The 23,204-nt window shown below is 40.6% G+C and overlaps 1 protein-coding gene across 4 annotated transcripts in view; it reads right to left on the bottom strand.

The window, feature by feature from the left end:
- The window catches only part of PCDH9 (protocadherin 9), a 1,856,774-nt gene that overhangs the window by 1,627,876 nt on the left and 205,694 nt on the right, over positions 1 to 23,204 (bottom strand). The window lies entirely within an intron of this gene.

Below are 23,204 nucleotides of genomic sequence, written 5' to 3'. Positions count from 1 at the left end.
CAGCCTGAATCCCCGCACTAGCATGCCAGTGGATGTGTACGCTTATACATCCACTGACATGCAGCCGCATGGAGGAAAAATCATTCGATGGTCGCTCAACATCGAATAATTTTTTCCTACGTTCGTGTTTAAAAGTAAGTCTATCCTTCTTTTTATCCTGGACAGATATGGCCGAAATGGGGGCAAGCGCTGGGGTCATGTGACATCAGCCACCCGCCCCAAGCAGGCATTGACATGGCTGCGATCGCAGGGGTATGCCCAGCATTTTTGCGGGCATGTTCATAAAAGGCAGGGCTGTCCCCGGCATCCGCCCCCCCCCCCCCCCCTGCCCGCACTTCCTGGAGCGAACGCCTTATTATTTTTAGAAGCTTTTTTGTAAATTTCCCCCGTATTGTTTGTCTGAGTCACAAACAATATTTCTGTAATGTATCCACAGGTGTGTATACCTGAAATGTCTGTGAATGACTTGCAGCACTGGGCAGATACTGTACTGTATATTTGTGCATTTGGGTCTACAGGCCACCTGCCGACTGCCAGTAATCAGGGACCGCCCACGGTGATGTCACATATTTAAATGTCCTCCCAGGTGGGATGTGAGGATCAACATGTTCTATAGGAGCATGTGAACAGGAAGCCACGAGAGGCCAGTTCCTATTGAATAGGGGTCACAGGGATATTCTGGAGGTATTTTAAACCACTTCTTCCACCTAAGAAGAGCATTGGAAATAGACATAGATACATTGGAAATAGACATACTACGATTCCTGTGAGATGGGGTATGTTACGGATAAGCAGTCTTTGCACTTTAAGAAAAAAAAAAAAAAGTATAATACTATATCAAAGTGCATGATAAATTCATAAGGAATAGTGTTTTTAACTATCCAACTATTGTAAATTATACCAGGATGCAGTCAGCAACCCAGCAGTCATGATGCCGGCGTTCAGTACAACGTCGCAGGCATTGGTGCAGCAGGTGCATTGGAGTCGGGCACAAAATATATTTTTGTACCTGGGCGAACAACTCACAAGTTCCGCCACTGGACGCAGGCATTCCAACTGCCTTCACATGACCAGCGCCAGAACTCCGAATGGATCAGGATCCCAATGCAGGAATTCCAGAAACCGGGACCGATCGGTAAGTTTGCGGGGCTTGCGGGGGTAGGTGTAGGTGCCAGTGTGTGGGGATTAGGGTTAGACACTAGTGGGGAGGGTTAGGGGGTAGGAGAGAGCGTTAGGGTGCCATTGGAGCACCTGTCGGAATCTCCCTTATCAGGATTGCCAGGGTTGGTATTATGACAGCTGGCATTCTGAGCACCGGGATGCCATATGCACAGAATGTCATTATAACATACACTGTATTTGAATTTACTTCTGGGCCCAGTATAAAAGCACTTGGTTTGAACAGCAAGGAACTCCTTTGTGATTTCAAGTGATGTACTTAACTTACTCAGTACAGTAAGAAGTAAATTATCACTTATATATCTGTCACAAGAATAGTGATTTAGGATAATAGAAGAGTAAGGAAATATGTACATTGTGATGAATAAAACTGCAGCAACATTTACTGTGAATTTAATCTGACAGGGGAAGATGCCGTTTCATTGAGGTGCAGATTTCAGGCATACATGTCTGAGTACTGCTTTTGTATCAACATTCTAAAGAATGCCAATTGTACATTGTATTTTTAATGTGCACTATGCAGAATTTACAGTCTATCAACAGAGCTAGGAAAACAACTGTTAAGTCATATTCTTCATTCATGTTTGAATTCATTTCTGAGTGGAACAAAAATGATAGAGAGATTCCAAACTGATGACTTAGAAACAAATTTACTAGCCGGAGATGTGTAACTACAACTGCGCTGAGTTTGCAGTCTAGATGGTTGCTGCGGGATTTACCCTGGGTATACTACGGAATACCCTATACCAAAGTATACGTACAAAAACGGGGGGTGTGGGTATATCCTGCGCTAACCTTCACTGCTTAATGCTAGTGGATGTACACAAAGGATAAGTGACACAATATGTTTATAAATAATAGTTTTCTTTATTTTAATAAAAGGTAGAAAAAATATATTTTGCACAGGTGATCATTTATAAAGGTAGAGAAAGTACTTTATACAGGTGATCATTTACAATGCTAGCGGTTCTCTGGGTTGTCCTAATACCGGTATGTAACAAGACAAGACAAACTAACACAGACCATATAAGTGCACTACTCCTCTGTTGGCAACAGAGGAGTAGTGCACCTATATGTTCTGTGTTAGAACAGGTGCATACCCCGACTGCGAACAGCCTCTGCAATTTACAATGTTACCGGGCCATTCACAACAGGGAGGGGGGAGCTTAGGGCAGACAGGGGCGGTGGCAGTCCATGGAAATCGGAACGTACAGACATGGACATGGGAGCGTGCAGTGTTCATAACACACACATACCCTCGCATCGTTGGCGGGAATATGGTGGGGGGCGTGTATTTTCAACGAGGCATTTTCGAGGAGCTTCGCAGCTAACCGCGTCAACAAGAACCAGGCCCTATATGCAACATGATCGCATACGATGTATCGCATGCCATCCAGCCGCCAGGAAGCTGCCATTGTCATTGATTACAGCACATTTGTAGTACTAAAGAAAACTAGTTTTATTATATATACAGCATCACTTTGCAAAGATATTTTCATCACTGAAAGTAGAAATTTTTTATTTTATTCTAACCTTTTTTTTTAAATTAAAACAAGGTTTATATATAGTTTATATACAGCTTATATGTTATGTTTTATTCCTGAGTGGATGACTGAATAACAAGTTTCTTAAATGCAGAAACTGGTGCATCCAACGTTATCCAAGAAAACGGCCCAATGGTTGCTTAATGGGCAATATACTGTATGTGTGTAGTACTGTATAGTAATAGGACACCTTGCTGTGCAATTCCTCATTATAATGCTAGTATGCGTACAGAATATTAAAAAAGTTTAAGAATATTTTTTTTTTAACATAACGGAACATATGTTTGAGTATTCCATTTATTAGATACACAAAACCTTTACTACAGTAGATGACTAACATTTTCATTTGTAAAAAAAACATAACTGCACCGTTTCATTGCTGTGTCTTAAGATAGTACTAAAGTATAATAACAATATGGTTAACTGTTAAATGAGAAATTGCTTATTATATTATATTTATATTATGCCCATCAATCATCACTTTTCAAAAAGTAAATAGATGGTTGTAGTAAAAATGAAAAGAAAAAGCTACTAATGGAATTTGAAAGCAAACTAAAAGTGTTGTAAAGTGTTTTCTCTGCTGTGCTTGAAAACTGCTGTAGCAAACACCTGGGACCAAGATCTCAGACAGAGTTGGAAACTAATACCTGTGAAAGCCTAAACAAACTTCTATTTTACCTTCGCTTTCAACAAAGCATTTGAAATGGGTTCTCAAAGTTTCCTTGCAACAGTGGCAGGTATTCAATGCCGGTGCGAGCGGCCAGCGAGGGGGTTAAACTGCGAGGATCACAGAAAACCAGTGATCCTCGCAGTTTAACCCCCGCGCCGGCCGCTCGCACTATGCAACGTTCCGGGGGAATCCTCGCCGTCACAGAACGGCGAGGATTCCCCTAAACTGCAAGAGCCGCGGCTAGTGCAGCAAACTCGCTGTAATTAGCCTCGATTCTCGCAGCTTTTGGAGGCACATACGCCAATTCTCCCTCGCTCAAAAAACAGAGCGAGGGGGAATTTGCGTATGAGGGGTGTCAGTTGAATACTGACAGGGTGAGTGGTGACTGCTAGCAAAAAGTCCTGCTCGCAGTCACCGCTCGCCCACGGCATTGAATATATGCCAGTGTGTATCATATGTGTACTTAGGAGGTTATTCTGGTTGGCTCGCAAGGCTGTGAATTTCACAGCCATGCAAGTCCACCAGACAGCGCGTGCACGGCTGCCCCACCCCTCTCATGCCGGCGAACCCCTGCAGGCATGAGAATGGATGTTTTGCATAAACATCCATTCGCAGCCTTGGGTGCGGGGGAGAAATCATTCGATGGTAGCCGACCATTAAATGATTTCTCCAGCGCTCGCAGATCTGAGACACCTCTGAGCTGTCTCTGATCTGTGGGCGCCTTGTGCGGGAAGCGGGCGGACAGCTGACATCCGCATGCACAGTTGCTGAAAATGTCTCCTCTGCAAGTACACACAGGGGAGCGATTATACTAGAGTAGGGCCCTTAATCAACACTCCCTTTATATGGTACCCAGCATGGGCTTTTTAACAGAGAAGAACTTTAGATCTGGAAAAGCGATCACCAGCCAAATGGCCCCTGTGCATTTGCAGTCAGAGTCTAATGCACTGTGTTGAGGAGGGGGCCCACCTGAAGTCTACAAACGGGCCCCCTCCTCAACACAGTGCATTAGACTCTGACTGCAAATGCACAGGGGCCATTTGGCTGGTGATCGCTTTTCCAGCTCTAAAGTTCTTTTGCAGGACTGCAGAAAGTTAAGTAACAAGACATGGGTGCAGTTTGTGAAGAGTGAGGCCCCCTGGAACCAGGGGCCCACACACATTGCACCCATTATAGAAACACTTAACAAGCATTGTGTAGTGGAAAAAATGTACATATTGTACCAATACAGGGGCGGTACATTTTTCAAGCAGTGATTACGATAAATTGCATATTTTAAGTTTTCAAATCGGTGGATTTATCAAAACAATGCAAAACAGACCATCATATGCATAGACAGTTGCACAGCCAACAGAAACAAATCTTTGCAAAAAACATTCGACAAATAGGTGGTTGTGACAGGGATACTGCAACTATCTTGTCTGTCATGCATAAAAAAATAAAAACACAACATCATCTTCCTCACTGGGCCATTCTACTTAGCATAGGTCATGGGCATATTAAGAAAAGGGGGGGGGGGGGCGCATGTGCAATCTCCGTGTAGGCCCCTTCCTTTCTAGCCAATGTACAGGGCAGTGCACTGGCACTGTGTTTTCCTGGTGATATTTCCACTGTGCATATGCAAAGTGCATGGTAAATACTCAACGTGCCATTTTCTGGTGATTTGGGCAGCGGTGACTTCAGATAGGTATGTAATAAACAATATGGGTACAGGGTGTGCGGTGTGGAGTCCCCTGGGCCCAGGGACAAATGTGCACCACACACACACACACTGCATTCATTACAAGTAAACCACTGTATTAGTTCCTCGGAGGAAAAGCAAACATACAGTATGGGTCCAATGCTAAGTACTGTAGCTAAGATTGTTTGTGCCACCTGTGCAATAAATAATACTTAAAACATGGTGCCCTTTTATAATAAATATCTTCCAGTGCCCCTATATTTGTATAAATATTGTTTGTGCCCATTGAGCCACCATGTACTGTATGTTCTGTGGATCTGTGGATCACAGAACTGTTATATTGAAAACACTATCAGGAAACGTGCTGCTACATGGGGCAATGACTGATCACTCAGAACAATTGAGTAACAATCAGCATTGATTTGGCCTAATATAATGACTGCTCTTACACGATGGCATGGAAAAAGTGCATTGCTGTAAGCAGAGATCACATTGTCAAACATGGTAGACTGTATACCATGACATACAGTACTGTAACTACCGACAAGGACAATCCAGGAGATGTGTTCAGGGGGGAAGCAATTATTAGGGTTCACTAAGGCAGAGTCGCTTAAACAGGCTGGAAATTCTCTGTGTAACCATTTATCTCATGGGTGGATCTTCAAGGGACTATGGATGCAAACTGTCATCATACAAGCCTCTGGAACCAAGATGCAACCATGGAGACAGTCTCTGAAAGCCACACTGCATAAAACACTAAAGGTAGATGGTAATTAATGAAATCACTGCTAATTACTGTATGTGTAAATGGAACTTTGACGAACCCTTCACTATTAGAAGAAGCACACAGGGCTGTGTAGTTACTTAGGTTGGTATCACCCATGCACCCATGTAGCCATTTGTTTTCAAGAACATATTTAAGGACAATTCATTTTACCACATTACATGTCTTTGTTGCTTGCCTTTTTTCCCAATAACCGCTCAAATGTGAATTGACAGTTGTGATGAACTGTTTATGCACTGCAATCTGACAATGACATCGCCATGGATCTGATCAGACTATTTATGAGGAGACTGGCTTCTAGCACAAAGAGGAATTTATTTATTACAAGTTATTTATATAATGAACACATATTCCATGGCGCTTTACAGAGCATATTTTGTCTATTTACATCAGTCCTTTCCCTTGTGAACCTTACAATCTTATATATATTACCTACCACATGTAGGTAGCCAATTAAACTTGGATTATGGGAGGAAACTGGAGTATCTGGAGAAAATCCACACAAGCATGTGAAGAATATTCAAATTCCACACAGTTAGTACCATGGCGGGAAACAAACCCATGACCTCAGTGCTGTGACGCAGTAAAGCTACCCATTAAGCCATCCATTCTGCTCAAGAGATGTATATGTTTGCAGTTAATTCACCATTACATCTAGATTGTGTGACCAAATAATGGGGAACGGGCACTGAAAATGGGCATGGGCTTGCAGCCCAACCCCATTTTCATCACTTTGGGGAGACTTGTCTGGCTGCACTGCTGTCTTCTACACTGCAAGGAGCCAAGTGCTGCACACAATGTCCCAGTGCAGAACCGACTCCTGACACTTAGGAGGAGCCTGCAATTTGGTGTCACCCCCCCCCCCCCACACACACACACATAAACCCCTTAGAGGATGACAACTGGGTCCAGCCAACAACCGCACCCTCCTAGTGACTCCACTGACTACCCTTCCAAATAAATGTTAGATGGAAACTACCTACATAGTAAACAAAGCATAAGATTTTGAAATGATCACAAATACAGAAGTCATTTTGCTTTTTCTGCAGCTAAATGCTGTAGAACACAAAGAAAATTGGCATGCATTTTTGAAATATCTAAGAAATTTTAAAAGGGGCATAAGAGCAAAAGCAAGTGCTGTGACCCTGTGTTTACAAATATGCCCACAAAATTATCTTGGCTTCCCACCAAATTTAAGTTGAAATTGTATTTGAATCAGCTAGTGCAGTGGCATAAGCAAAGGAGACCCTTGGGGGTTAGTTCATAAGTGGAGCTGGCTCTGATCACAGGCACTTCAAAGCTCTATTCGCACAACAGAGTCTGTTTGTAGATTCCCTACTGAACATTTATACAACTCCGCGGGATAACATTTTAAACTCAACAGCAGTACAACAGACCATGCTTTCTCTCTATTGTTAGAAAAGGTTTAGGAGAGAACCGTCACAGTCTTTTTACTGTCAAATAGTCATACACTGTATACATTATATATGAGATTATTCCCCAGTAGACTTTATATATTAATACATATTACAAAGAAGGAGAACGCAATAGTGTAAATGTCAAATCATGTAAAATAATTAATGTGAATAATTGTTATAATTATTCCTATACACTATAAAGATCAAAGTGCGTTTAGAGTAATCCAAGGACCAGCCAATTACCACATTTAAAATAAATTAATTGTTCATCCTAAAACTAGAAGCAGATCTTAAGAATAGCAGAACCAAACATCAGTGCATTGGCAGTACAGAAATTCAAGTTATCAACGTAAAAAAGAACAGATAGATTGTTTTTAATATGCCTAAACTAGAATGTTGGTTCTAAAACATCTAGATGGCACAAAAGGTCCAATAAAGCTTTAAAACACCAAGTGTGGCACTGTGGACTGCTTGCAATGGACGAAGGCATACTCATAAAAAGTGGTATAGCTTTGGGCCTCTGAAGTCATGTCCACATATTATACTCTGTTTTTGTCATGATGAAGGCTTGCCCAGCACCTCAGGGGCTGCTATGCAAGCCCCCAGCACAGTTGTACAATACCATAGTAATGCATTAACTTCTTATCTATGCCTAGTTACTTAATAGCATGTCTTATGGCACAATAATGACCCAAACACATTTCCAGGCTATGGGTCAGATGTATTAAGCCTGATAAAATGATAAAGGGGCTAGTGATAACGTACCAGCCTATCAGTTCCTATATGTCATGTTATAGACTTGGTTTCAAATCAAATTAGGTGACTGACTGCATTGTTAGAGCCCACTTTATTACTTCACCAGGCTTAATACATCTGCCCAAATGTCTGAAACAGCTTTGAGGAAAAGAACAAGATGGTACAGATGGAGCCCCACACATTTAGACCCAGCGCTTGCCAGAATATCCCCACTGGCGAGCGATGGCTGAGAGGGACATTCCATCAGACTGGGACCTGCGAGCGTCTCACATGCAGGTGCATCTCAGACACTCGACGGCGGAAACCCTGCCCATCTCCGCTTCAGGGAGACGGGGAGGGTTAGGGGGGCGGGGGTGGCAGCCGACGGGGACCAGCGGTAAGGCGGCAGGGACCAATGGGAAGCTCCGTCTGAATGGGGTGCACGAGCGTCTCATGCGCGCGCCCTTTCCGACGGCCGGCGTCGAATGGCCATCGAAACGCCAGCCCCAGCCTCAATGAGAGGGGCTCCATCTGTAGGCTTCAAATCATGGAATGGCAGACTTAAACCCAATTGGACTGGTATGATCTGGACAGAAGTATGGGGAAAAAAGCAACCTACAAGTGGTACACTTGTGGAAACTTCTGCAACAGTTGTGTGAGCAACTTCCTGAACAATATTTAATTTTCAATGTTTAAAGAATAACACTCTTGACCTTTGGTCCCATTTCCGATCCAGAATGAGGATGAATTGTGATCCTTTTGGCTATCAATAAACACATTCATGCCCATCTCCTAAGTTATAATTGATGTCATACTTAAGCTTTTGATGCAGCTGTTGAACCTGTCAGACAGGTAAAGCATATGCACACAACACCTTCGAGCAAACGAACGGTATAAGCAAGTGCTATAATCAATAACATTGTAATATTCTTTGCTAAATAACAGTATGGCAGCAGAAGTGCGTAAGACAATGATGAATTATTCAGGAGGTCTGGCTTGCTGGTACATTGCTCTTTCCATGCTTTAAGCCCTTTTGTGACTGAAACACCTGGCACAGTAATTTCATCTTCATCATTTCACTGAATATTTAAAGAGTAACTTTTGTTAAATTTAAGTGACCTTAAGCTGTCGCATCCTCACATTTTTTTGATGATTGAAGTTGTAGGAAATTTTTATTTCAGATTTTAAACCATTACCAGATGAGATACCTCTAACACAATAGTGTTACGTAGAGTTGTATATAGTATTCTTTTGTTCGATACCCATTTTAATCTGGCAACACTTGAATCATTTACAACCATTTCCTCTTCCTCTATCATAGTGATTGCCATTTAGATGTATAATTTAATGCATTTAATATAAAATAATATTATTCCAAGTGTACTTTATGCTCTATGACTGCAACACATTGGTGGATTATTAGGCTTGGCTGATGTTCAACAAGCAAGCCATTTGCAGATGATTAGCTGATGCTGTAACTGGGACATATCACAAGTGGGTGTCTAGAATTATATGAGAACACTACAAATCTTCTGCAGTCTGAAGTGGTCTATGTGGTCATGGAATACATTACAGCTGTGTATTTATAATGAGTCTACTGTACATGTTTGCTGAGCTATTCTTCAATAATAAATGGGAGCTCATATTATTCAATATTTGAACATGTATTGGCTTCATGCATGATTAAATTGTATCTGAGTTGCAACATTTTACGTTGCATATTGATATAGAAAATGAAATTATTGTACATTTATTATGAATAGAATGCAGTACTTGCATATGTCCTATACAGTCTTAGTATGATCGGCCTTCTAATATTCTTATAGCCGGTGTTACTTAAGCAATTGAATATTTAAATTGGCCTCAAAATTTTACCGGAACACTGGATGCTAGTGTTTTATTACAAGCCGCACAGCACTATAACACAGACAGTGATACTGTATGCACCTCTTTAACAGAATGCACAATGGCCATTTTAGGATATTATCATTTGCCAGCGTTTTACATCATAATTGGACAAAGCATCATTATTTCCCATCAGCTAATGCTTGCTGGTTGTCACTCATTGGTCGTCATTCATCAAGTTATTTTGATACTCTTCACACTACAATCACTTATTTGAGTCTAATGTATGATGATGTTTTGGTTTGTCTTTGTCAAACATCATGTCCAGTCTGATTCTGATGTCTTGCTGTACAAAGAAAATACTAGTGCAATAGGCGCTTTCCAGGATAAAACTTACACTGTTTTTTATGTGCAAGTGAAATTTGAGTTCTTTCAGAGATTCAGCTGGTTCTATAGTTATTTCACATAGGTAACCGGAATCAATAAATACTGTGAGATGTGCTCTGGAATGAAAACAGAAGAATAGTGCAACACCTTTTGTAAAAAAGGGGGAACAATTTATTTGTGCACTCACAATTTCCAGGATAAAAACAGCATAAAATCACCAGCCGGTGATAACAAGTGGGAGGTTACACCCAGGGATCACTCCACCAAAGGATTCAGGCTCCGGACACCTTTTTTCTCTTGGGGTAGAATTTCCAGGGGTTGTCCCGTCCCGACACAAACACAGTAGAACAGCAGTAGAATTCTTCCAGCCACGGGAACACCTGCTTAATGCATTTCGGACTGGTATAGTCCTTCATCAGAAGCATAATGTTTCCCGTGGCTGGCTGGGATATAAATAGTGAAAAAGGGCGCCAAAACGGCAATTACGCCGTTCAGACGCTAAACCGGAAGCGGAAGTGATCGGTGCCGCGACCGGAAGCGGAACGCCGTCATTTGCGTTCCACCTGACGTCAGTTTGCGTTCCAGATCGCGGAACGTCACTTCCGGTCCGGAAGTCTTGTTGTTTCTCTATTACTCGTGGGAATGGAGCGCACATCAATAACATTGTGCGTTCCAAACGAGCGGAACATGACTTCCGGATTCGGAGGATCTTATATTGCACATTTGCCCATACAAATAAACATGTTTAAACAAGAAGTCTTCTCCGATATATTTCTTGAGTCCATGAATTCATATAGAAACAGGATATTCCACCTTTCAATTTTGGTCCTTGTTTTGCTTAGTCCATATATGGAAAAAACATAAGAAAGGGGAGGGGAAGAAAAAGAGGGCAGTCAAGCACTTTTATATTTATGTGCAATCCATCAGTTAATTTTAAGATACTGTGCAATACATTTTTTATAAAAATATATAAATATATAACAATATAAATACATAAAAAATTTATATATAAATATATAAAAACAGGCAATTGATTAAGAAAGCAGATAAGAAGGCAATAATTATAAAAACCATTTGATTTCAAAGTCACTATTAAGACCATTTGGCACCAGGGTATTTAGCTTAAAAATCCACCTCATTTCACATTGGGCTAGGCGGGTTTCTATATTTTTATTACGCCATGTAGGTGTAACAATTTCTAAACCACCAAAGGATTTGATACAACATTCTTTAGAATTATGCATCTTTTTAAAATGGGCAGGAACTGTGTGGGTTTCTAGACCCTTTCTTATGTTGTACACATGCTCCGCCAAACGTGTTTTCAGATTCCTGGTGGTTTTGCCCACATAAAATAAGCCACAATCACATTGTAAGAAATATATTACATTCTTAGAATTACAGGTGATAAAATCATTGATTTTAAAACTGGTGCCATTAAAAGTATATTCTTTGGTTTTGCTTATGCCTTTAGTTGTTCGACACATCAAGCACATTCCACAACGGTGGAACCCCTTTGTACGGTCACTTGTTCGGGGCATTACATCAAGACAACTTTTGACAAGTTTGTCCTTTAGTGATGGTGCTTTTCTGTAAATAAAGCCAGGATTGTATGGTAAAGATGCACCTATTACTGGGTCACTTTTTAATAAGTGCCAGTTTCTTTTGAATACAGCTTCAATTTTTTTGTGCTCAGGGTTGTAATCTGAGATGAAGGACCATTCTGTATTCTTCTTTGGTTTATTTACTTTTTCTCCAAGGAGATCTTTTCTATCAATTGTGTCTGCTTTTTCTTTTGCAACTATTAACTCTTTTTGGTCGTATCCTTTTACACGGAAGCGATTGGACATTTCAGACACTTGACTCTCATATACAACATTTTCTGTACAGTTACGCTTGACCCTCAGAAATTGGCCATAGGGAATGCCCTCAAGCCAATTTCTGTGGTGCTGGCTGTTTCTCTCTATGTAACTGTTGGAGTCAGTGGCTTTAGTATGGTTAGATGTGCAAATAACATTGTCCTTGATATAAATATTCAAATCTAAAAATACAATTTTTTCCATGCTCCAAACAAAAGTTAAATTCAGGTTAAAATCATTTTGATTAAGACTGTTAAAAAAAGTTAAAAGAGTAGTTTCTTCCCCTTTCCATACCATAAAAACGTCATCTATGTAACGTTGCCAGGAGACCAGACTTGCCCCCAGCTCTGGGCCTGACCAGATCACGAGCTCCTCCCAGTACGCCATGTATAAATTGGCGTAGCTGGGGGCAAATCTGGTCCCCATAGCAGTTCCAACCATCTGCAGGTAAAAATTTCCATTAAAATAGAAGAAGTTGTTCTCTAAAATAAAAGTTATGCTGTCTAAGATAAAAGTTTTTAATTTTTCTGACATTGATGTTTTATCAAGGAAAAACTTGACAGCTATTCTTCCTTTTATGGGATCAATTATTGTGTACAGTGTGGATACATCACCACTGACAAGGAAGAACCCAGGTTCCCAATTTATTCGTTCAATTTTCTGTAAAACATCTTTTGTATCTTTGAGGTACGCCTTAGTATCTTTCACTATCGGTTGGAGGTGATAGTCCACCAGAGCTGACAGATTTGAAGTCAGGCTATTTGTGCCAGAAATAATCGGCCTGCCTGGTGGACTTGTTAGGCTCTTATGTACCTTTGGTAACACATAAATTGTAGGTACCGAGGGTTCCTTAATTGTAACAAAATCATGTTCAGGTTTTGTTATGGTTCCTTCCTGTAGAGCTTTATTAGTAAACTCATCAAAAGATTTTTTAATTTTGATGGAAGGGTCAGATTTTAACTTTTTGTAGGTATCACCACTTTCAAGCTGTCGGTTTATTTCTGCGATATAATCTTCTTTATTTAAGATGACAACCCCTCCCCCCTTATCGGCGGGTTTGATTATTATTTCTTTGTCATCTTTAAGAGACTTTACAGCATTAATTTCCTTAATGGTCAGATTATGATTTTTTGCTTTTTTCTTAGGAAGGGAATTTAGTTCTTCAGCGACAATTTTGTTGAAACTTTCTATAAAACACCCTTTGGCGTGTGACGGATAAAAGGTGGATTTACCCCTGAATCCTGATCCGGAAGGACCTCCGGTCTCAGGTTCTGGTTCTCCCTCCTTCTCCGCGAAAAATTTTTTTATTGTAATTTTACGGGTGAATTTTTGGAGGTCTACATACAGTTTAAACGGGTCTGTCACATTAGTCGGAGCGAACTTCAAACCCTTTTTCAGGATTTTTTCTTCTTCAATAGTAAGGTTTCTTTTACTTAAATTAAAAATTTTCCCTTGCTCACCATTCTGTACTGAATCTAAATTGCTTTTTTTAGGTTTTGGTTTTTTCAAGCCTCCTCTTTTACCCCTTTTTGTTTTTCGTTTTAATTCCGATACCGGCCTCGCATCCTTCCTCCCCTCTCTAAAAAAGGTGTTTGTTCAGGTTCTTCTTGAACTAAAGGATCAAATCTATTTTTAGTATGGTATCGGTTATAAGGGGTCCTTTCTTCCCCTCTAAGGTAGTTTTCTTTATATAGTTCTTTATTAGTATTGTATTGATTGGGCAATCTTTTCCTTTTAGGTGGTATTATATAGGGGGTTTCAGGAGGGTTATTGAACTTTCTGTATTGGTTCTGCCCTTGATATATTTTTTTATACTGGTTATTCCCCTGATTTTTTTCTTTATAGGTTTTTTTCCTAGGTTGTTTTCTCCATCTAGGAGTTTCAATAGTGGGTTGTATTTCTAAAGGAGGATTAACAAACAACCTAGGAAAAAAACCTATAAAGAAAAAAATCAGGGGAATAACCAGTATAAAAAAATATATCAAGGGCAGAACCAATACAGAAAGTTCAATAACCCTCCTGAAACCCCCTATATAATACCACCTAAAAGGAAAAGATTGCCCAATCAATACAATACTAATAAAGAACTATATAAAGAAAACTACCTTAGAGGGGAAGAAAGGACCCCTTATAACCGATACCATACTAAAAATAGATTTGATCCTTTAGTTCAAGAAGAACCTGAACAAACACCTTTTTTAGAGAGGGGAGGAAGGATGCGAGGCCGGTATCGGAATTAAAACGAAAAACAAAAAGGGGTAAAAGAGGAGGCTTGAAAAAACCAAAACCTAAAAAAAGCAATTTAGATTCAGTACAGAATGGTGAGCAAGGGAAAATTTTTAATTTAAGTAAAAGAAACCTTACTATTGAAGAAGAAAAAATCCTGAAAAAGGGTTTGAAGTTCGCTCCGACTAATGTGACAGACCCGTTTAAACTGTATGTAGACCTCCAAAAATTCACCCGTAAAATTACAATAAAAATTTTTTTCGCGGAGAAGGAGGGAGAACCAGAACCTGAGACCGGAGGTCCTTCCGGATCAGGATTCAGGGGTAAATCCACCTTTTATCCGTCACACGCCAAAGGGTGTTTTATAGAAAGTTTCAACAAAATTGTCGCTGAAGAACTAAATTCCCTTCCTAAGAAAAAAGCAAAAAATCATAATCTGACCATTAAGGAAATTAATGCTGTAAAGTCTCTTAAAGATGACAAAGAAATAATAATCAAACCCGCCGATAAGGGGGGAGGGGTTGTCATCTTAAATAAAGAAGATTATATCGCAGAAATAAACCGACAGCTTGAAAGTGGTGATACCTACAAAAAGTTAAAATCTGACCCTTCCATCAAAATTAAAAAATCTTTTGATGAGTTTACTAATAAAGCTCTACAGGAAGGAACCATAACAAAACCTGAACATGATTTTGTTACAATTAAGGAACCCTCGGTACCTACAATTTATGTGTTACCAAAGGTACATAAGAGCCTAACAAGTCCACCAGGCAGGCCGATTATTTCTGGCACAAATAGCCTGACTTCAAATCTGTCAGCTCTGGTGGACTATCACCTCCAACCGATAGTGAAAGATACTAAGGCGTACCTCAAAGATACAAAAGATGTTTTACAGAAAATTGAACGAATAAATTGGGAACCTGGGTTCTTCCTTGTCAGTGGTGATGTATCCACACTGTACACAATAATTGATCCCATAAAAGGAAGAATAGCTGTCAAGTTTTTCCTTGATAAAACATCAATGTCAGAAAAATTAAAAACTTTTATCTTAGACAGCATAACTTTTATTTTAGAGAACAACTTCTTCTATTTTAATGGAAATTTTTACCTGCAGATGGTTGGAACTGCTATGGGGACCAGATTTGCCCCCAGCTACGCCAATTTATACATGGCGTACTGGGAGGAGCTCGTGATCTGGTCAGGCCCAGAGCTGGGGGCAAGTCTGGTCTCCTGGCAACGTTACATAGATGACGTTTTTATGGTATGGAAAGGGGAAGAAACTACTCTTTTAACTTTTTTTAACAGTCTTAATCAAAATGATTTTAACCTGAATTTAACTTTTGTTTGGAGCATGGAAAAAATTGTATTTTTAGATTTGAATATTTATATCAAGGACAATGTTATTTGCACATCTAACCATACTAAAGCCACTGACTCCAACAGTTACATAGAGAGAAACAGCCAGCACCACAGAAATTGGCTTGAGGGCATTCCCTATGGCCAATTTCTGAGGGTCAAGCGTAACTGTACAGAAAATGTTGTATATGAGAGTCAAGTGTCTGAAATGTCCAATCGCTTCCGTGTAAAAGGATACGACCAAAAAGAGTTAATAGTTGCAAAAGAAAAAGCAGACACAATTGATAGAAAAGATCTCCTTGGAGAAAAAGTAAATAAACCAAAGAAGAATACAGAATGGTCCTTCATCTCAGATTACAACCCTGAGCACAAAAAAATTGAAGCTGTATTCAAAAGAAACTGGCACTTATTAAAAAGTGACCCAGTAATAGGTGCATCTTTACCATGCAATCCTGGCTTTATTTACAGAAAAGCACCATCACTAAAGGACAAACTTGTCAAAAGTTGTCTTGATGTAATGCCCCGAACAAGTGACCGTACAAAGGGGTTCCACCGTTGTGGAATGTGCTTGATGTGTCGAACAACTAAAGGCATAAGCAAAACCAAAGAATATACTTTTAATGGCACCAGTTTTAAAATCAATGATTTTATCACCTGTAATTCTAAGAATGTAATATATTTCTTACAATGTGATTGTGGCTTATTTTATGTGGGCAAAACCACCAGGAATCTGAAAACACGTTTGGCGGAGCATGTGTACAACATAAGAAAGGGTCTAGAAACCCACACAGTTCCTGCCCATTTTAAAAAGATGCATAATTCTAAAGAATGTTGTATCAAATCCTTTGGTGGTTTAGAAATTGTTACACCTACATGGCGTAATAAAAATATAGAAACCCGCCTAGCCCAATGTGAAATGAGGTGGATTTTTAAGCTAAATACCCTGGTGCCAAATGGTCTTAATAGTGACTTTGAAATCAAATGGTTTTTATAATTATTGCCTTCTTATCTGCTTTCTTAATCAATTGCCTGTTTTTATATATTTATATATAAATTTTTTATGTATTTATATTGTTATATATTTATATATTTTTATAAAAAATGTATTGCACAGTATCTTAAAATTAACTGATGGATTGCACATAAATATAAAAGTGCTTGACTGCCCTCTTTTTCTTCCCCTCCCCTTTCTTATGTTTTTTCCATATATGGACTAAGCAAAACAAGGACCAAAATTGAAAGGTGGAATATCCTGTTTCTATATGAATTCATGGACTCAAGAAATATATCGGAGAAGACTTCTTGTTTAAACATGTTTATTTGTATGGGCAAATGTGCAATATAAGATCCTCCGAATCCGGAAGTCATGTTCCGCTCGTTTGGAACGCACATTGTTATTGATGTGCGCTCCATTCCCACGAGTAATAGAGAAACAACAAGACTTCCGGACCGGAAGTGACGTTCCGCGATCTGGAACGCAAACTGACGTCAGGTGGAACGCAAATGACGGCGTTCCGCTTCCGGTCGCGGCACCGATCACTTCCGCTTCCGGTTTAGCGTCTGAACGGCGTAATTGCCGTTTTGGCGCCCTTTTTCACTATTTATATCCCAGCCAGCCACGGGAAACATTATGCTTCTGATGAAGGACTATACCAGTCCGAAATGCATTAAGCAGGTGTTCCCGTGGCTGGAAGAATTCTACTGCTGTTCTACTGTGTTTGTGTCGGGACGGGACAACCCCTGGAAATTCTACCCCAAGAGAAAAAAGGTGTCCGGAGCCTGAATCCTTTGGTGGAGTGATCCCTGGGTGTAACCTCCCACTTGTTATCACCGGCTGGTGATTTTATGCTGTTTTTATCCTGGAAATTGTGAGTGCACAAATAAATTGTTCCCCCTTTTTTACAAAAGGTGTTGCACTATTCTTCTGTTTTCATTCCAGAGCACATCTCACAGTATTTATTGATTCCGGTTACCTATGTGAAATAACTATAGAACCAGCTGAATCTCTGAAAGAACTCAAATTTCACTTGCACATAAAAAACAGTGTAAGTTTTATCCTGGAAAGCGCATATTGCACTAGTATTTTCTTTGTACTACATGCCTTTGAAAAGTTGGTGAACTTTTTTTGCTGGTGCTGGCTGCCTCCGGGCATTAGCGCAAACAATTTACAAAATCTTGTCTTTGTATCTGATGTCTTGCTGTAAGTTTTCTGCCATTTGCATTATTCCAGATATAAAGCTGTCTATTATGTGACTATTCACATATAATAATAGAGTAAATCCACATTTTCAATATATTTTAGTTAATGTTTGTAGTACTGTGTTTAGATCTCTGTAGCCAATATAGAACTTAATAGGTTTAAAACACCTTACTTTGTTCCCCCAGTCTTTCATAGAAGCATCAAACTGGAGCTTATAGCAAAATCTTTGGGATGCTGCACAGAGGTGAGGCATACAGTAGAAATGGGATAAGTTACCATATTGGTACCGGAATCAGAGTATTTGGGCCAAATGTAATGCCGCCCAAGTTTGGCAGCCGTGTGGGATGCCAGACGATCTTGGATATTTTTTTAAAGGGGCAATCACTTACATGGTATATTTTTGCTGGGGCGGCATTACATTTGGCCCTTTGTATGGTAGTTATTTATAGGTGACACTTGCATTGCAAAAAATTCTGCTGTCTTAGCCTCTACCACCTCGGTTTTCAAATGTCCACTATGCTTATTATTCCTCATAGTTCCCCTGAACCTTTCTCCCTCCAGCTTCAGTGTATGTCCTCAAGTTCTAATACAGATGGAGCCACGTTTATTATTGCTCCCTTCGCACCCCAGCATCCCACCTTGGTGGCATATTGCCAAGAATGGGACGTGTGTGCATCTGTGGCGCTCGCACGTACCATTTCCAGAAATGGGAAACATAAGCAACTCACACGCATGAGCATCCCATTCTCGATAACTGGTGTGCCAAGGTGAGACGCTGCAAGGCAAAGATATGCATGGCTCCATCCTTTCATTTTAAGAATGTTTCCCTCCTGAACCTTGTTAATACCCTTGATATATTTGAAAGTGTCTATTATGTCCCCCTTTCCCTACTCTGCTCCAAACTATACATACTTTAACTGAGATTTTTTAGTTTTGTGATGTAGGTCATGTACTATTTTAGTTGCCCTTCCTTGTACCGTCTCTAAGGTATTCTCTAGAAAAATCCACTCCTTCAAACACAGATTTTGGGGGTAATTCAATCCCCCACCGCTATATCCGATGGGGGAAATAGCGGAGGGTGCATATTCAATTATAGTCTTTCCTAACAGCATTGAAGAGGCATCTCGGCAAAACGAGCTTGACTTTAAAAGTGGGCTCGTATTGCCGAGAATGGCCATGGATTGTCGAGCTCACGGCCAGATCATGACGATCCACGCTCGACAGGCGGTACATTGAATCCAGGCTGCTGATCATCAGTTGAGTAGGCCGAGAATGGGACAAGGTCCCGACAGTCGTGACGCGGGATTGAATATAACTTAGAAAACATTTACATCCTCCTAGAGTAAGCTCCTTGTTCTAAATTAATTTGCTTGTCTCCTAGTTATTTAGGGCTGAAGATTTGTTGCCACAGCTGTAGCTGCTATAGCTTTTTTGCAGTGGTGTAATACATGTTTATTGTTCATTGTGGTGCAGAGTGTGTGGGGCAGCCAGAAGACATCAAACAAGGTAAGTGTGGTTGCTGGAGAGACACTTGTGTGGGCTGGGGCTGGAGTAAAAATAATGAAGGTGATAAAATTTTCATATTTTATCACATCCATTTTATTATCATTATCTCCCTATTTTTTTGTCCCCCTTTTTGTTTCTGTTCTGCATTGTAATACTTAATACCTAAACTGCACTGTCATTTCATGCAGTGTATTCAAGGACTGGCACCCCATAGAACATACAGTATACTGTATACTGACTTAATCTCATCCTTAAAAACTACTTCTAATATAAATGGATACGCATGACTATTGTAATGTATGAAAATGTACTATTGCCGGAGAACTACTTATTCTCTATTATTATTATCAACTCGTGCTGTATGTTTTAAAGTATATACAGTATGTGCGTGATCACCTTGTCCTTTTTAGACAACCATGTTATAATGTTTCTACTTTTATACTAGGGGATTCCAGTCCATTAGTGCCTAATTACTGTTTTGCATTTTTTTGCAGAGCCTCTTCTGGGTTGCAGCACTTTGAGCATGTGTAGATGTGTCCACTTACACCTTTCCTTTTATGTTTTTTTTGGCACTGTGCTGTGGTCACAAGCATTAGGTCGACAAATGAAATAGGTTGACATGGTCGACATGGAAAAGAGCAACATAAAAAAGGTCGACATGAGTATTACATGTTTTTTATTAAACATGTGTTTTTCATACTTTGCTATCCAAGGGGCATAGAGTGAGAATAAAATAGTATGCACAGTATAGCAAGGCACTGTGCTCGAAGCATGGCGTGCAAAGCGCTCCAGGCCAGTGGACGCGGTACACTTATGACGGTGTACTTATACACAAAAAAAGAATACTAATTTCGACCTTTTCCATGTCAACCTACAGATGGAGCGCCTCTCACTAATGCTTCGCCAGCACCAGAATCTGGCAGCTGGCGATCGCCGGCGGAGAGGCTCCCCATCTGACTGAGACGCACATGCGTCTCACACGCACACGCGTCTCAGTTTCCCATCGACAGGGGGACGGGAACCCTGTCCATCTCCGCTTCAGGGAGACGGACAGGGTTAGGGTGGGGGGCGGCAAGGCGGTGGGGACCCGGGGGGACCCATTTCGTGCGCGCGCTTCCCCTTACGGCGGCTGGTGGGGGATGGCGGCTGGCGAATCTTCCGCAATCCCCTGCAAGAGCGAGCGGCGCTCCATCTGTAATGCTTGTCAACCTTATGACCATGGCGACCTTTTGCATGTTGAACAATTTCATGTGCGCATACATAGCACGGCTAAGCTGCTTCTTCAAAGCGAGTGATTGGATGGATTCTACAAAAGATTGCTACAAAATAATTTGTATAAAGTAGCAGTAAAGAATTCTAAGAAAAATCTCAAGTATTTAATGCCACCAGCAAGGGGGTTAAATGGAAGGGATCGCTGAAAACAAGTGACCTTCCCGTTATGCCAGTCACTCACCATATTCATTGTTCTGGGGGTACCCTCGCTGTCAGATGATGATGAAGATTCCCCCAAACAGTGAGGTTCGTAGCTAATGCAGAGTGCCCGCTGCATTTAGCCACGAGCCTCGCTGTGTTACTGTTTTAGCGGCTGCACACAATGTTTCCATGTCGCTGTAAAAACCCAGCGAGGCGGAAACGGCATGTGCAGGGGGGTCAGTTGAATACTGACCGTGCGAGCTGTGACAGCGAGCAGTCAGCACTGCTTGCTGTCACTGTTTGCAAAATTCATTCAAAATGGTGTACCAAATTGATTCATATGGCTAGATTTTAGGAAAGGTCTATGTAGAAACAATGTACAGTATTAGTCAGAAACCCATTAGCAGCAAGACAGCACAGCATACCTCTCAAACTTACTTATTGTGGTCCCTCTTTTGGGGTACTGTCCTGCCATTCCAGCCGCGAACCACAATGTTTCACCATATGGGGAAAAGTTAGGCGTTCCTATCTCAACTGCTGCTTTGCTTAGCAGCAGTTGAGATTGGTCCTCCTGAGTTTGCATCTATTCAGTGGAACTGTGGCTCAGCCCCTGTCACTGTCATCCCGTGTGTTACTTAAGGGTGCAGCATTTCCTGCAAAGCCATGCCCATTTCATCGGCATGTTTAACCTTAATGAAAAGCAACTGGGAAATATGGTGTAATATATTGTGGAGGATAGCTCCCAACTGAATCGCTAAACGCGTGAACGTCCCAGTTTTTGGGGACGTTCCTGCGTCCCGCCATTGTCCTGCGGTGGAGGGAGCAGTTGGGGGTCCCCCACAGTATGAATACAATAGACGTTGTGCGCATGCACACAGCATCTATTCAGCTTTGCAGTGCGGTGAAAAAACGAGGGCGCAGCCTCAAGACTCGTCATCCCACGAGGCCACGCCCTTTTTCACATGACACGCCCCTTTTTGGGCGCGCTCGCGTGTGTCCCGACCTTGACAGATGAAAAGTTGGGAGGTATGGAGACACTGTTGGATCTTGGCAGCAAATGATGGTAAATAATACTAGCAGTACAGTATATTGATTCACATCGTTGCTTTAGTAAACGAAATATGCCGCTGGAAGTTTGTGCTGTTTTTAAATGCAAACTTTAGTCATAGGGAGAACACAGGCTAATATTGTACCATGACATAGTACAAGGTGGAGGTAAGACCCCTGTTAGCTGAAGCCCTGAGGAAAATTCTCAGAAGTGAATCATGAAAAAACATACATTGTTCTGTTTTATCCTGCCTATCCAGAGCAGCTCTGTTATAAAGGAAAGTATTACCTTCCTACTCTATTACAGGCAACGGCAACTCTTCCAATATTTGCAGGACAATGTCCTGCTGGGATATTATACGGATCAAAAAGCTGTGACTGCTGTGAGATCACTGGCTCTGCCAGTGCACATGAAACAGCCAATGCACACCGTGCATTTCTGCAAAGCAAGTCTGTCAAGCTGTCACTCACAGTCTGCTTTAATTAGAGAAGTACCTCTCTCCTAAGAAGGCAACTTGATGCAGAGAAATGAAATAGAGCATGATAGATGTTCTTATTTAAGAACGCCCAAGTTATTTCATACACAGTATATTATTCAGCTCAATGAAATATACAGTTTCAGATATATATTATTGTTATATTGTGGCTGTGGTTATCCAACCAGCATGTCTATGAATGGACATTATAAGAGTTTGGAGTTGTCATATAAATATAAATATCACATAATGGGGCAGATGTATTAAGCCTTAACAAGAGATAAATGCAAGGGTGATAAGGAGAGATAAACGTCCAACCAATCACCTCCTAACTGACTCTTCAAACACAGCCTGTAACATGGCAGTTAGCAGGTGATTGGCTGGACGTTTATCTCTCTTTATCACCCTTGCATTTATCTCTTGTTAAGGCTTAATACATCTGCCCCACCATTCTTTATGGGAGATGTTAAAAAAGCAAGTACTGTATGCACCTTTCCATGTGTGCAGAATAAAGAAGGCCCTTTATACAGTATTATGTTACAGCCTTTGATTATCCAATTGGGTGCTTAGCAAAATACAATAATAGACTAATTATGGTCAATAGTATCTATAAATATATACCTTAAAAATACCATCTAAAGATGTGTTGCCATTGTAACCAATCAGATTGTAGCTAAAAATGATCTAATATGATAGCTAGAATTTAAATGGCTGTCTCAGGTTTGATACTTGATAACAATGGTAGCAATACATAAAAGACAAAGAAAAAAATACTAGTTTCTGGGAATTTTTTATAATTAGAAAACATTGAAAAGGAACCTTTGGAACTCCAGCTGTTGTTGAACTACACATCCCAGCATGCCCTGCAACAGTTTTAACAT

The sequence above is a fragment of the Crinia signifera genome, chromosome 2, assembly GCF_055691185.1.
Source record: "Crinia signifera chromosome 2, ASM5569118v1, whole genome shotgun sequence".
Taxonomy (NCBI): Eukaryota; Metazoa; Chordata; class Amphibia; order Anura; family Myobatrachidae; genus Crinia; species Crinia signifera.
This window is presented reverse-complemented; position numbering and strand designations above follow the sequence as displayed.